General features: G+C 36.3%; 1 protein-coding gene and 1 pseudogene across 4 annotated transcripts in view; one reads left to right on the top strand and one right to left on the bottom strand.

The window, feature by feature from the left end:
* RASAL2 (RAS protein activator like 2) overlaps nt 1-14,899 on the bottom strand; it is a 319,973-nt gene that overhangs the window by 249,579 nt on the left and 55,495 nt on the right. The window lies entirely within an intron of this gene.
* On the top strand, nt 5,663-5,773 carry LOC136327714 (U2 spliceosomal RNA; annotated as a pseudogene).

The following is a 14,899-nucleotide window of genomic DNA, read 5'->3' as shown; positions in this document are numbered from 1 at the left end:
TATGTGCTTAAGTGCAATGAATATTTCTGAATGGCTTAGTGATTAGCCCTGGGAGAAAGGCCTAAGAAACTGGGTGGGGGAGGGTGCCTAGAGAAGAAAGTAGACTTCTCTTTCATTATACACCCTTGTTGGTGTCACACTTTCTATACTCATATATGACTTTGCCTTAAAAAATATATTAAGAAATTTTGGCCCTGGCCGGTTGGCTCAGTGGTAGAGCATCGGCCTGGCGTGCGGAAGTCCCAGGTTCAATTCCCGGCCAGGGCACACAGGAGAGGAGCCCATCTGCTTCTCCACCCCTCCCCCTCTCCTTTCTCTCTGTCTCTCTCTTCCCCTCCTGCAGCCGAGGCTCCATTGGAGCAAAGTTGGTCTGGGCACTGAGGATGGCTCTGTGGCCTCTGCCCCAGGTGCTAGAGTGGCTCTGGTCGCAACAGAGCGACGCCCCGGATGGGAAGAGCATCACCCCCTGGTGGGAGTGCCGGGTGGGTCCCGGTCGGGCGCATGTGGGAGTCTGTCTGACTGCCTCCCCGTTTCCAGCTTCAGAAAAATACAAAAAAAAAATTTTTTTTTAAGTTAAATGAATGAGATTGATGGGGATAATTAACTACACTATCTTAACTAAATGGGGAAAAATGCACGTTAAAATCATACAAGTGATAAAAACCTAAAATTATTCTCTATTTTATTAATGATAAAAATGAAGCAATTAAGAAAATACTGTTTTCCCAAGTTAATAGTCAAGTCAGTGGCATCAGTTCTAAAATCTAGAGCCTCCTTGCCATCAAAATGTGCATGCACTATACAATTCTCATTACCTTAGTTATAAAAGTGTCAAAAGTTTCATAGAACAGTAAAACTTTCCTAAAAGCTTCTTGTAACTCTAGGTAAACAATATACAGCAATCAGGATTTGACAGTAATTTTTTACTGATTTGAAAACAGGCAACTCAGAAGCTGAAATCTGGCAAGGATGATTATTTTTTAAAGCAAACTCAGGAAAGAGCTGAATTTAGCTCATGAAGGAACTGGCTGCTGCCTGCAATTGTCCTTGGAAAGTAAATGACAAAGTCAAAAGGTTTGTGCATGAACCCTTACAGTGCTTAAATCCAGAGGCAAAAGGAAGGAAACTAACTCATTAGCCTCTCCTTTATTATCTGTTTAGGCCCTCTTAACTGACCTGATTATAACCCATCTCCACACAGCCTAATGATTTAGGGAATTTGGTCTAGAAAGTCTAATTTCACCTGACCTCTGGAATTCAAAGCTTGGGGATACCCAGATAAGACGTACCCATTAACTTTGTTGCCCATGATACTCTTACTTGAAAGCATATGTTAGGGCTTCATTCAGATTGCTTACTATGCGTTAGAAAAGTACATGCACCTTTTGTCTCAGAAAAAGAAAATGATGAAAGCTTTTAGAATTTTCTGATTCAATATAGGGCTGGAAACTGTATTATCAGTGAAACATTACTTTTAGATGGCAAATAAAAAGAAAATATGAAGAATATTAGAGAATCCTGAAACCAAGTCCCAAATAGTTAGGACACAGAAAGATACAGACAGATATGGGATAGATGCATTACTAAAAGACTACTAGGAGGAGATACTAGATGACTTAAATCAAGCACTTAAAGTGAGCTCCAATCGTATTATTAGCACTTTCCAAGAAGAGAAAAAGATTATATGCTAATCCTTTTTTCATACCACATTCATTTATTAGGGGACAAAGATTTTTCTTGAAACTTCTTGGAATAACAAGCAAGAAGAGGCTGCATCAACTCAGTAAAATTTGTCCTAATGATACTACCTCTCTTAAAAGTAATTTCCATATGGTTTAACTATGGTCACATATATGGGAAAACATGGAAGTGAAGGCAGAGTTAAAGAGGAAAGTCTTTTAATTTTTGTTCTTTTTTTAAAATGTTAGACTTGATTACAATATGAAATATTTTTTTAGAGCTTGTTTGTCATAAGTGATATCCTGGAAAGCTGCACCCAATAATTAAAATTCTCCTGAAATGTGACAGGATAAAGATTCATGACAGTATGTTAGCTTTTCTTCTGAGTTTTAATGCCATGATTTCCAGAGACCTAAATTATCAAAAAAGGATTTCCTCAAATACAGGATTTTAATCCCTCCTTCTTCTAGTCAAAATGGAAAGAAGTTGTGTGAAAGGTAAGGCTACTCTAACTTCAGTCAACTTCAGGGAGTGCCGCTGTGCTCCAAGGTTCATAGAAAGAGAATGGACTTCTTCCACACTCATTAGACTTCATCATGACCTCAGGGACCCCTTTCAAAAGGATTTCTATTTTTCCCCTGACCTTTCTTTCAGGGCATTGGTTCAAAATAGGGTTATGCACTCCTAGGAGGCACTCTGGAAATTTATTGAGGGTGTTTTAGTTACCACAATAACTAGAGGTTGCTACTGAGGTTTTGAGTTCTCCTTCCCCAATCCTGGGGAGAGAGGATAGAGAAAGGAACATATATGTTAAACATCTCAGAATGAATGGATATTCCCACTCAGTAAAGAATGGACTGCTAGACACTCATGTGGGTAAAGTAATTATCTAAGCCTAAACTGAAATCTGTTCTACACAAAACCTAAGGTATTTTTTGCATACTCTTAATATACACTGAATTTCTAGAAATAGAATTAACAAGTAAAATAAAGACTGTATTTTGTTTTGTTTGAAATTTTAGCAAGGTTGTTTACCTTTTGGAAAATCATGTTACCCATGACAACACCACTTGTGGCATTTTAAACAATGAAGCACACCTTTATCAATCTGCAATCTTCATTTGAATGTGTCAGTTATATAATTCAATATATAGGTATAAATACATAACTACCTCATTATGTCTTCTAGTATAGTCATGCTTGAGCATTTACATATTGAAATACATATTATTTTATTCTAAATTAATTTCCTTAATACATCTCATTTATATTACTCAAGGTATTATAGATCACTTGAACTTATTTATATTAATATATAAATGTATATAATATAGATATACAGATTAGATACAGAATAGATATTGATATAAATACACCATATGAATTTTGTTTCAGGATAGGATAAAGATAGTATCACAAAATATTTGCTATAACAAGTGAATAGTGACTCTGATAGGGTTGAGAATCACAGATCTAGGGATAATAATATTAAATTTAAATGGAAAACCTGCCAGAATTGTTAACCTTTTTATTTTATTTTTTATTGATTTTAGAGAGACAGGAAGGGGTGGGGAAAGAGTAAGACAGGAACATCAATCTGTTACTGTATGTGCCCTGACTGGGGATCAATATGGCAACCTCTGAGTTTCGGGATGATGCTCTAATCAAATGAGCTATATCAGGCCAGGGCTCCTTTCTTTTTTTTTAATTAAAAAAACTTTTGCCTGACCAGGCGGTGGCACAATGGATAGAGCATTGAACTGGGATGTGGAGGACCCAGATTCAAAACCCCAAGGTTGCTAGCTTGAATGCGGGCTCATCGGCTTGAGTGCGGGCTCACCAGCTTGAGCATGGGGTTATGACATGAGCATGGGATCACAGACATGACTCCATGATCATTGGCTTGAGCCCAAAGGTCGCTGGCTCGAAGCCCAAAGTCGCTGGCTTGAGCCCAAGGTCACTAGCTTGAGCAAGGGGTCACTCGCTCTGCTGTGTCCCCACTCCTGTCAAGGCACCTGTGAGAAAGCAGTCAACGAACAACTAAGGAGCCACAATGAAATTTTGATGCTTCTCATCTCTTTACCTTCCTGTCTGTCCCTGTCTATCCCTCTCTCTGAGTTTCTCACTATCTCTGTCAAAAAACAAAAACAAAAAACTTTTTTTTTATTTCAGACTTCTTAACACACAGAATTTAATATTGTTAAATGGTAGTTTGCAGGGTTAATCTGTATGCTCGAGGCTGGAGTTCTAGTCAGCTTCTCTTAAAAGAAGCACCACCATTTCCAAAAGTTATCTAGGCCATTATCAGAAGTGGCCATTCTTCTCACTATAACCTTTGACTCATTATTACCTGGGCCAATTTATAGATATAATTGATTTTGTGAAATGGGATGGGGAAAAATTAAAAAGGCATGAAGGACTTGCAAATTCATTAAAGACACATCTTTTTCATCCCCTATCAATTTTTCATTGACAACCTCTCCAAACAGAAAATAGCCAATAATAGTTTCTTTTTTTATTTTTCAATTAAAGTTGATATTCAATATTATATTAGTTTCAGGTATACAGTAAAGTGGTTAGACATTTATATAATTTACAAAGCAATCCCCCTACTAAGCCTGGTACCCACCAGGTACCACATAGTTATTACAATATTAACCAATAATAGTTTGAAAGTTAATTAGGCTTTGCCCATGTTCAAGGATTGAAAAGGACTTTCAGGAAGGAATGTTAGGAAAAGAAAAACAAAGAAGGGGAAAAGAAAAGGAAGAAGTAAAAGAGTAAGAATCTTGCTTAAATTGGTAAGGCAACATATGAAATAAAACATGAAAAAAGCTATCCAGGAACATATAAAATTTATATACCTATAAACTTCTTAATGCTTTGCAAAATGTTAGGCATATTAAATCATTTATAAAGCCTTGAATTATAGAATTAAGTAAGAAGGTAAATTTATTGGTGTGGTTATTCATACTCCTAGCAGAGATTGTGAAAACAAAAAGAAATTACACTCTAGAGCAGTGGTAGTCAACCTGGTCCCTACCGCCCACTAGGGGGTGTTCCAGCTTTCATGGTGGGCGGTAGTGAAGCAACCAAAGTATAAATAAAAAGATAGATTTAACTATAGTAAGTTGTTTTATAAAGATTTATTCTGCCAAACAGCAAAAATCTGACATAAAGTACTTGGTAAGTAATTATTATTATATGCTTTAACTTGCTATAACTCTGCTTTATAAATTTTATAAAGTGAGGTTACTTCCCTACTTTATAAATCGCCATTACTGTGGAACCGGTGGGCGGTTAGAAAATTTTACTACTAACAGAGATACAGAAGTGGGCGGTAGGCATAAAAAGGTTGACTACCCCTGCTCTAGAGGGTTACTGCTCCTAGCCTTTCAGTCTCAAATCTCCCTCCCTAGGCCAAAATAAAACATCTGGGCCATCTAATTAAAATAGCTTATGTTTTCATTATAGGAACTTACATTAAGTACTATGTAAAGAACTTTGACACAGTAACTGTTCATAACCTATTTTCTCTAGTAAGATTTGACCCACACTAAGCTGTTCACCCCATTCGACAAGTACAGTATTGTCTCAATCGACATAGTATGATCTAGACCAGGGGTCCCCAAACTTTTTACACAGGGGGCCAGTTCACTGCCCCTCAGACCGTTGGAGGGCCAGACTATAAAAAAAACTATGAACAAATCCCTATGCACACTGCACATATCTTATTTTAAAGTAAAAAAACAAAACGGGAACAAATACAATATTTAAAATAAAGAACAAGTAAATTTAAATCAACAAACTGACCAGTATTTCAATGGGAACTATGCTCCTCTCACTGACCACCAATGAAAGAAGTGCTCCTTCTGGAAGTGCGGCGGGGGCGGATAAATGGCCTCAGGGGGCCGCATGCGGCCCGCGGGCTGTAGTTTGGAGACCCCTGATCTAGACCCTTTCGAAATACTCAACACTCCATATTGCTTCCCAGCTTTTGTCCTGAGATCAAGTGTAGTATCTGTTCTTATCTCTTTAATACCTGATATGTTCTCTATCCAAATACTAAATCCTTGTTTTCCTCAAAACTACTAACTGCTCAGACTTCAAGTCTGAATTTCCCAGACCAATATTTTAGGCAAATTACTCAAGTATCAAATATTATTTCCATTCTGTAGAGAAAATTGCTCAGGTAATATAAGACTTTGAATATAAGACTTTGCAGGTTTTATTAGTGTTTCTTTTGCCTCTACTCTGGAAAGAAACTAATTATCTATTAAACTGCCTGAGCTCCATGATACTGATGCGTCTCACAACAAAACTAGTACCAATGTGAGAGTAAGAGCAGGTAAAATGTGCTGACAGAGTAGATTATTTTAAAATGCCTATGCTTTGTTCCTCATCTTTCAACTCACATCTTCAGGATTTGAAATTGCTTTTGAATAGTCTAGACACATACTATATAATAAAAATACTCCCCACTTGCGGGAAAAATTGGTGTAGAGTAGTGTATAAATTTACTAACTGCTAACTAAGTAATAAGTAATTGACCATTGAACATAAAGACAAGTAAATTTATGTTGAACAAGTGTATGTGCCAAGAAATTTAGCCAAAATGAATTCACTGTTCCCATTCAAATTGCCTGAGATAAAGTGTCATAAAAAGTGAGATTGAAAAATAAAATTTTTTAAAAGTGAGAAATGATGACAAAAAATGGAATGATGAACAACTCAAATCAACAAAACTAAAAAAAAAGAATAATTTGAAACAGAAAAACACCCAGATTGGCATGTATGTGCGTGTGTGTGAGTGTGTGTATTAGCATGTTTTTAATTGTAAACAAATGATGATGTATGAATGATCAACATCTGAGCCCTGAAGATCTGAAAAGGGGCTAAGGATAGATCAGAATTCCTGAATAAAAAAGATATATAAAATATGTATCTTTTCACATAAAATATGGAGAAAAAAATATGAATGGAGAGCATGTCCTTCACAGAAAAAAGCAAAGGAAATCAGCTTTAAATGTCAATATCATTGTATGCATATCTCCAGCCATTTTAGGGGAGACAAAGTTACAGGAGTCCATGTTTTATGCAAAACATGTTAACTTGTACACTGTCAGGAATTTATTTATAATAAAAATTTTTATGTGCTATGTGAGGAAAAAAATTTGAACATAGAAGGACCACCTCTAAGAAAAAGAACCACCAAAGAACTCCCCTTGAAAAATATGCTGTAAAACAGAAGAAAATATTTTAAATAGCTGCACATGTGAATGAATATTAAAAATATTTTAATCCTCCTAAGAAGTGTGTTTCTAATTAGATATTCCATTTTCTGATTATATATTTTATTGCCAATGGAGGAATTAACTATGACTTAGCCCTTCCCACAAATAGCAGCTGTTAGATTCCACTTAGCAGCTTCCTTTCCTTTGCTCTTACCAAAGCATGTGTAAACTATGTCTTCACATACTTCTCGGGAAGGACCACAGAATTTCTGTATCTCAATATAGCTAGTTCCTGGGGCAATTTACTGTATCTTTATGTTAAAATAGAGAGAGGAAATCCTTTAATCTGCCTCACAAATGTTTAACTCTCTGGTCAACATTTTATTCCCTATAAAATACAGGTCAAAAATCTACTTTCAAATGTCTTGGAATCTTTCATAGCAACCAAGTAACAACAGAGCATTGTCTATTTTTAATTTTTCTATTCAGAAATGAGGAGCCATTTAAACTAAACAAAAGAAAGACAATCTAAAGTAAATCAGGGTGAAGAGGATGGGGAAGGACAAAGTCATACACTAAGGATTTTAAGAGTGGAAATACATGTATTCATAATCACTTAGTCAAACTGCTAATCCATTTTAAACCTTCCTTTCTTCCATGACCTGTACTTCTTTAAAATATGAAGTGGAATGTTAAGAAGGCAGCCCTTTGTAAAGCATAAACACTTTAGCAATTTTTACAAGTAGCCTTTTGGAAAGCCCACCCACCTAACTCTATCCTCATTTTAAAACTGTCCTGTCCCATAATTATATACTATAGCCTTCATTTTTAAAATTTTTAATTATTGATTTGAGAGAGACAGGCATTGATTTGTTGTTCAACTTATTTATGCATTCATTGGTTGATTCTTGTGGGTGTCCTGACTGGAGATCAAATTTGCAAACTTGCCATATCAGGATTGCTCTATCTAACCCAGTGTTTTTCAACCACTGCTCCACGAACCAGTGCCATTCCACCAGAGACTCTATAAATGTTATACAAAATCATGGTGGTTAACTCTTTCATGGACCAGCACGAAATTTCTGGCAGACTGACACCAGTTCACAAACCAGGGAACCAACTGAACTACTCGGCCAGGGCCACTACAGCCTTTATTTTAAAGGTTGAAAGTGAATTGTAATTGTTCTGTACAATCAGAATTCAGCATATGGTTGCAAACCTTAAAAGGATCATTTCAATAATAAATAGAATGGCTGAAGAAAGGCACAAACTTGAGAACTGTACAGAGGATTTATCAGTTAATAAGTGTGACATAAGCAGAATCAATGACTTTTGTGTCTCTTGGCTTGTTCCTCCTTTAAGGAGTAAAAGGTAAAGATCATCTCTCAGACATGCTATTCAATAGTTAGCATCCTCATTATATACCCCAAAAGGGAGGCAATCAGTATAGACTGTAATGATTAAAAAGAACACCTTTCAAAAATGAACTCACCCAAGTAAATAAACCTACTGAAAATCCAAGCAAGACCTTCTCTAAGAATATATAAAAATAAATGAACATTCACCAAAATAAAATCTTCTAATAAGGATTGTCACCCAAGATCTCTTGAGTTTTTTCTAAACTGTGAATACAACTTGTCAATCATAGATGGAAGAAAAAATAACCATGATAGTTAAGTAAGACTTGGAGATATTCAACTATAAGAATGGATATTAGGTTTTTTTCTTTAAATATACACTGGATAAGAAAAAAAGTAGTCATAAATTGACAGATGGCACATTGTTAAAATATGAGTAGACACCTGTGTATATATCAATGTTAAAAGCAATTTAAATGTTAAAGATTATATCTTCTATTGCTCTATTATTACCCCGATAAAAGCAGAAAACTAAGGACAGTGTCATTGATTTTTTTTCATTGTCTTGGAAATCTTAAATGTTAAATAAAAAATAGCTTTATATATAAAAGCATACATTTATAGAGATACCATTAACTTCAACATTATCATACACGTTCAAAAACATATTGAAAGACTTTGGTTTCCATATATGAGGAGTATAACATTTGATAAACTAAAAATAGCAGTAATGAGAATGACTATAAGAGGTCCTTCTATGTGACCTACTACCCACTTCTCACGTGACAGTGACTGCCCCACTGACTGTTGTGAGGTCAAACATAAGCTTATAAGCAAAAATCGCAGAAATACAGAGTCCAGCATGCAATGCTACAGCTTGCACTGCCACTGCTGAGACCCTGCACGCTACATTCAAGATAAAATAGACCACAATCCAAAACTTAAAAATGAGATATAAAAGTGGGCACAAGCCTGACCAGGCGGTGGCACAATGGATAGAGCATTGGCCTGGGACGCGGAGGACTCAGGTTTGAAACCCCAAGTTCTCCAGCTTGAGCATGGGCTCATCTGGTTTGAGCAAGGCTCACCAGCTTGAGCCCAAGGTCGCAAGCTTGAGCAAGGGGTTACTCAGTCTGCTGTAGCCCCCCGGTCAAGGCACATATGAGAAAGCAATAAATGAACAACCAAGGTGCCACAACGAAGAATTGATGCTTCTCAGAAGCATCTCTCTCCCTTCTTATCTGTCTGTCCCTATCTGTCCCTCTCTCTGTCTCTGTTACAAACACACACACACACACACACACACACACACAGAAAGTGGGCACAAAATATCATGCTCAAATAGGACCGCTCATACAATACCAGTGAAACTTCTGATTACAAACTGGTCCTTATAAAGTAGTTTAAAGAAATAACCTCTAGAAACTAAGCTGAAGATATGAAAGAAAAGATTTCTGGTAATAATATTTCTGGTAAGTTTTCTCCTCGCAGATACATCTATATCTACACATGATACATATGTAGTACTTTGCCAGTAATAAGACAGTCTACATCCTGGTTTGTAGTTTTCATTTCTTGGTTCATCGCAGGATCTAAAATCGGACTAAATTTTACCTATTCATGTGCTATCTCCAATTTCAACTTTAATAAATGTTTTCATTAAAACTGTACAGAGTGGGCCCTGGCCGGTTGGCTCAGTGGTAGAGCGTCGGCCTGGCGTGCAGAAGTCCCGGGTTCGATTCCCGGCCAGGGCACACAGGAGAAGCGCCCATCTGCTTCTCCACCCCTCCCCCTCTCCTTCCTCTCTGTCTCTCTCTTCCCCACCCGCGGCAAGGCTCCACTGGAGCAAAGATGGCCCGGGCGCTGGGGATGGCTCCTTGGCCTCTGCCCCAGGTGCTGGAGTGGCTCTGGTCGCAACAGAGCGACACCCCGGAGAGGCAGAGCATCGCCCCCTGGTGAGCGTGCCGGGTGGATCCCGGTCGGGCGCATGCGGGAGTCTGTCTGTTTCTCGCCGTTTCCAGCTTCAGAAAAATACAAAAAAAACCCAAACTGTACAGTGTTTAAATTTAAAAGTGTACAGGATTTTATGAAGACAAGAACACATGCAGGTGGCTGCTTAAGGAACTTTCTGCCCGTTTTGCCAGAGGTACGATGCCAGCTGCTTGTGCTGTGAATCAAATTAACACTAAGTCATTTCCAAAGTTGACAGGAAAATCTGGTTGTTTAGTGAACACTGAAAACACACTCTGAATCCAAGATGAACTTTTATTTTTAAAAATGCTTAGACAGTTAAACACTTGTTTTCCCCTTTAAAAGCAGCTGTCTGTTTTTATATCCTTTCTTCTTACAACTGCTTTAAACAGAAAACTGCTGATTACAAAACAGTACTCTTAAGTCAGTGAAAATCTATTATTCGATCATTATCTGAAAAATAAACTCATCCATTTTAGATTGGGAATTATTTCCATCTTGTATAGTATAGATATCAACAAATTAGACCAAAAAAAGGACATAGAAAATCATTTATATGACCATGTTTCACAAGTCAACTTGAAAATACAAACCTTTATTCTCTCATTCTGTTATTGCATTACATCTCTCCCTAAGCTTCAAATCTTCTGCACAGAGATGGAGTCCACTCTCACTCTCTATGTTTCAGTAGCTTAAGACACCAATAACTAGTGGCTTATGCACATTCTAACATAGTGTGCACATTACTAAAAGCCTAAAGAAAGTGCAATAGATAAAAAATACCTTCCATATATTGGGGGGGGGAGACTCATTGGATGTTTCAATTAAGAAAGTTTTTTGTTTGACTGTTTTGAGTAACAATGAAAAATACCTTCCTCAGAACAGAAGGTAGAGAGAAATACAATAAAACTGTAGGAAATCCATGTAAGTAAAAATTTAATTTAAACTAAAGAATGACCTCCACTGATATTTTTCTTTTTCTTTAATAAGTTTTTGTTTCCCAGAAATAAGGTCTGACAGTTAATATACAGCATTGGGGAATCCAAGTGCTAATTTCTATCAGTTGCCTTCTTTTCCTTTTATATAGCATTGTAAAAACCTCCTCCATCTCAGGCACTAAAAACAGATCCATTGCGAGCATGGCCCCAGAAGGGCAAAACATCAGCCCAGGCAGGGGTTGCCGGGTGGATCCCAGTTGAAGTGCATGCAGAAGTCTGTCTATCTCCTCTCCTCTCACTTGGAAAGAAGAGGGGGAAAAGAAGTCTTACAAATGAAAAATCAACATTAAAAAAAATGGGCAAAGTATATGAATAAACATTTCTCCAAGAGAGGTATATAATGTCCTATAAGCACATGGAAAGTTATTTACCATCATTAGTCACTAAGGCAATTCAAATCAAAGCCACAAAAAGATGCTACTTCACATCCACTAGGATAGGTATAATGAAAAAGATGGTCAGTAACAAGAGCTGGCAAGGATGTAGAAAAATTGGAATCTTCATTCATAGTTGGTAGGAATTTAAAATGGTACATTTTGGCATTTCTTCAAAAAGTTAAGCACAGAGTTGTATCACGAAGAAATTTCACTCCTAGACATATACTCAAGAAAACTGAAGGAAGAAAGAAAACAAGCCAACAAACTTGTTCATGAGTGTTCATTATCAGCATTATTAGCAAGAGTCAAAAAGTGGAAACAAACTAGAGGTCCCTCATGATGACTGTGGTATATTCATACAATGGAATATTATTTATCATAAAAGGGAATGAATTACTGACACATACTACAAGATGGATGAGCCTTAAAAACCATGCTAAGTGAAATAAGCCAGTCACAAAAGGCCACTTTATATGATTCTAGATATTTGTACAGAACAGGCAAATCCATAAAGACAGAAAGTAAAATAGTAGTTGCCAGGGACAGGGGAGGGGAAGATGGGTAGTGACTATTAATGTATAGGGGGTTTCTCTTTCAGTGATGAATGCTCTAGAGTTAGACAGTAATGTCTGTACAACAAGCTGGTATGCAATATATTAAAAACCATGCAATTGTACATTTTAAAAGGGAAATTTTTATTGTATGTAAATACCTCAATTTTTATTTTTTCTCATTTATAAATTTTTATTGATTAAATGTTAGAATGATAATATTTGTATCTCAATTTTTTTATTAAGAAAGGTGTGTTTGAGAGCTTTGTGGGTGAAAAGAGAACAAAACAAGAAAATACAGGGAACACTTGGGGGAACCTTTGGGGAAACAAAGAAAAAAAGAGGCCACAGAAGCAATCAGAATGTGGAGAATGCTATGTTCAACAGAACATCACAGTTGAGAGCATCAAATTTTGGGGAATGGATTCTAAATGATAATCATACTTAATATAATGAGTCTTACTCAGTTTAAGTCCTCTCTTTTATAAAAGAAGCCTGGTTACTCTTTTATTCTCTTTCATTAACTGAGGCCAATACCACACATTATTGAAAGTCATCAAGCTATCTTCTTTCAAGTCAGGCTTTTCACTGTCTGACTGGCCTTGCCTTCATTAGACAGGATTGGTATATGTTTACTTAATAAATTTAATATAAATGGGATCCCTATTACCACTGTGATCCTGATCTCATTTTGTGAGCTTCGTTACTAAAAGAAAAACTTTTCCCCCAACTATATTATGAAGTAATTTTATTATTTTACTATATTATTATGCTTCTGCTCATAGGCCTCTACACAAGTTCTACTGTAGTTTTCAAAACCACAGAACAATCTCACCAGAAAATGACTGAAAAGTTAAAGGTTCTGATCATCTTGACTTTTGCTCTGAACACAGACATCTAAAGTGGTATTTTATGGAATATATGCAGAAGGGAAAACATATATACATATTTTCTTATTCTTCAATAACTGTCTAATAACTGAAAGCATTTTTTTAAAAAGCAGGTAGATGTGTAAATCAGCTTGTTTTGAGACACTTTCCCTTTTATCACTCACTTTGTTTTGTTTAACTTTATTTTCTAGGGCATCTGAAAAGTACTAAAAGACAGGCTGCAAGCAGATTGTCGGGTCAGCCAAGACAAAGTCTTGGCACTACTTTGAAATAAGATATGCCAGGTCCACCCTCCCGTATTATGTGACTGGCCTACTTAGAGGATATATATACATGATAGTCAGAAAGACATGATCATTTCATGACCAATTTTCTTGTAGCAATGATATGCATGTCAAATTTAAAAGACTAAAATATAAAGGATAAAGAAGTAAAAAATAAACCCCAAAATATCCAGAGTAACACCAATTAGCACAATTTAGTTTGAAACATCAAACAATACAGGCTTAAACTTTCACTCTTTTTTTAAAACTATATTTCCCAAGAATAATTTTTTAATTAAGTCCTCTGTTGTTTTATATTCCAAACTTCAAGTTATATTTTAGCTCACTGGTTCTAGCATGATTAAGTCTTTTTAAGACTATATTTTGCCACCCTGGCCGCATAGCTCCATTGGATGGAACACTGGCCTGAAGCACAGAGGTTGCTGGTTCAATTCCTGATCAGGGCACATACAGGAATGGATTGATGCTCCTGTCTCTTTCTCTCTCCCCCTTGCTCTCTAAAATCAATAAGTAAAAATTAAAAAAAAATAAAAAGACTATATTTTGTCAATAAAGAACTCACAGAGTAAATGTTAACCAGTAGTCTGAATTTAAGATTTAGGGTCTAGAAGTCATCAAGAAATATTTTTATTACAATAGTTTTTAACACTTGAATGTTGTCCCATGTTATATGACCTCAGAAATATTGGGATTAAACTATTTATTAAAATAACCATCAAGTAAATTTTAAAGGCCAAATGCACTAACATATTTCCACAAGGAGCAATCTGGGAGTCTGGATTATAAAGGGAGAAAAGAGGGGGTATCAAAGTAACTGGTGCTACTAATACTTAGAGACAGCTGCCATGATACTAGTGGCCCTTCTGTCAACTCTACAGTAAGAATCATGCCCATTTATGGGGTATCTACTATGGGCTAGATGCTACATATAAACTGTCTCAATCCTCAAAAACATTATTATTTTCCCCGTTTTACAAATGATGAAAAGAAGACCAGGTCAACTATGTGTCCATGGACACACACAAGATACGATGCAGAGCAGGGTTTTCAATCCAAATTGGTCTAATTCCAAAGCCTATCCCTATACTATACTATGTTGCCCCACCCTGTTCTTATAAAGCAAGCTGTGGGCTCAAAAGCCTATAGGAGTCTTGCAATTAAAATAAAATGTATGTAGTAAGTTAAACAAATAAAGAATAAAGGTAGTTTTGCAATCAAGACAAATTTGACTATCTAACCTGGCTCTTGATACATATTTGCAAGCATAACAAAGCAGCTAAACAAAATATGTCCACTGGCCACTGGTTTGCTGGAGCTATGTAAAAAAAAACAAAAAAAAACTTACCATTTAGAAACCAGCAAAGATGAAAAGCAATCCTAATAAGAAAGCATTTTTTGAAAAAAATAGTGGTTTTCATGAGATATACAGGGTGGAAACCAGTCACCATTGAACAAGAAAATAAAACACTATTTAAATGGCCACTCCTTCACTTTTAAACTTTGTAGCAATAATAAACTTTTTAGTAAAGCATCATTTAATATTAGCCATCCCCTAT

The sequence above is a fragment of the Saccopteryx bilineata genome, chromosome 2, assembly GCF_036850765.1.
Source record: "Saccopteryx bilineata isolate mSacBil1 chromosome 2, mSacBil1_pri_phased_curated, whole genome shotgun sequence".
Taxonomy (NCBI): domain Eukaryota; kingdom Metazoa; phylum Chordata; class Mammalia; order Chiroptera; family Emballonuridae; genus Saccopteryx; species Saccopteryx bilineata.
Note: the sequence above shows the minus strand (reverse complement) of the source record. Positions and strands in the feature narration are given on the sequence as shown.